Source organism: Microtus ochrogaster, chromosome 21 (assembly GCF_000317375.1).
Source record: "Microtus ochrogaster isolate Prairie Vole_2 chromosome 21, MicOch1.0, whole genome shotgun sequence".
Lineage (NCBI taxonomy): Eukaryota > Metazoa > Chordata > Mammalia > Rodentia > Cricetidae > Microtus > Microtus ochrogaster.
Window position 1 is genome coordinate 26,145,819 of NC_022022.1, and position 1,783 is coordinate 26,147,601.

The window sequence follows — 1,783 nt, forward strand, 5'->3', positions numbered from 1 at the left end:
AAAAAAAAAAAAAAAAAAAAAACCATGAGACTTGTTTCATGTTTTTATCTATTCCTTCCACCTACTCTCTATTCCAACCCCTAGTCTCTATTTTACATGAGTAGAAAACTCCTCAGTTTGGAGCAGATGTAGTATGTCAGACTACAACTGATGACACACAGTTGCTGCCTTCAAGGTACTCGCAATCTGCAGAAACAAAATCAATCATAGGGCTGGGAGGTGGTGGCGCACGCCTTTCATCCCAGCACTCAGGAGGCAGAGGCTGGCGGATCTCTGTGAGTTCGAGACCAGCCTGGTCTACAACAGCTAATTCCAGGACAGGCTCCAAAACTACAGAGAAACCCTGTCTCGAAAAACCAAACTGAAGAAAATGGTATTTCAGCCCTGAGTTAGGGTTTTCTTGACAAATGACCACTTTCTGACTTGAGTTTAACAGACGCTGTGGTATACTTACAGATGAGTTTGTCCGTGTAAGTGGGTGTTTATATTTAAATCCTCCGTGTAAGGGTAAAGGGACAAAGATGCGTTAATGATGGACTGGCAGAGCAGTTACTTGCCTGTCCAGGAGTTGATAGACACAGGGCTCCCCTGAGCCTAAGGTTGAGGACGACTCTGGACCATGGTGACTCTCAAGGTCAGAGAGATGCTAAAGAGGGGGTTCCTGAGAGTCCTCTTGGAACGTATGGACACCCAAGAGGAGCTTACAGGGCCTATATACAGGATAAATCCATGCTGTTCCCTGACAGGTGAGGCCCTGGGCTAGCCTGGAACTCTAACAGTGTCTTAGTAACTTTTCTGTTGCTTAATGACCAAGAAGAAAGAGCTTATTTGGGTTTACAGTTCCAGAGAGATACAAGTCCATCACCATCATGGTGGAGAAGCATGGCAGTGGACAGACTCAGCTGCTAGAACAGCAAGCTGACATGGCTCACATCTTAAAGACTACACAGGAAGCAGAGGGAGAGAACCAAGAAGAGGACGTGGCTTTGAAACCTCAAAGCCCACTCCTAGTGACGCACTTCCTCCAGCAAGACCACACCTCTTAAACCTACCCAAACGGGTAGAAAAAAAAATTGGCTATAAACACCTAATGATAGATTATGTGAGTGAATGTGTATATTTATATGAGTGTGCGTGTGTGTGTATGTGTGTGTGTCAGTGTGTGTGCCTATGTGTGTGAGCGTGTGTGTGTATTTTAGGTATGTGTGGGTATGTGCGTATATGTTTGTATGAATGTATATATCTGAGTGTGTGTGTATGCATGTGTGTGTATTGTGGGTATGTGTGGGTTTGGGTGTGTGTCAGTGTATGTATATGTTTGTGTGAATGTATGTGTGTGTGTGTTTATGTGTGAGGGAGAGAGACAGGGACGGAGAGAGAGAGAGATGTTGGGGAATGGGGATCAAACTCACAGCCTGGAACATCCTATCACTGAGCCCTGATGCAGGTAATTTATTATCCAACCCCAGTTATGAAAAGTGCTACCTTTTTAGGAAGAGCAAGGGGTACCATAGTGCTGTGAAGTTACCATGAGCAAGCCTCGGTCAAGCTGATGCCTGAGGTATGGAGTTCAATGGTGGGGGGGGGGGACTGAGATGCCAAGAGCTCTTTACAGCTAAGAACGCAGCTGTTGGCTGGTGTGGCTGAACTGAGACAAAGAACAGGAAGCAGGAAAGAGGTGAGGCTACGAGGTATAAGAGTCACAAGTCTCGCCGGGCGGTGGTGGCGCACGCCTTTAATCCCAGCACTTGGGAGGCAGAGGCAGGCGGATCTCTGTGAGTTC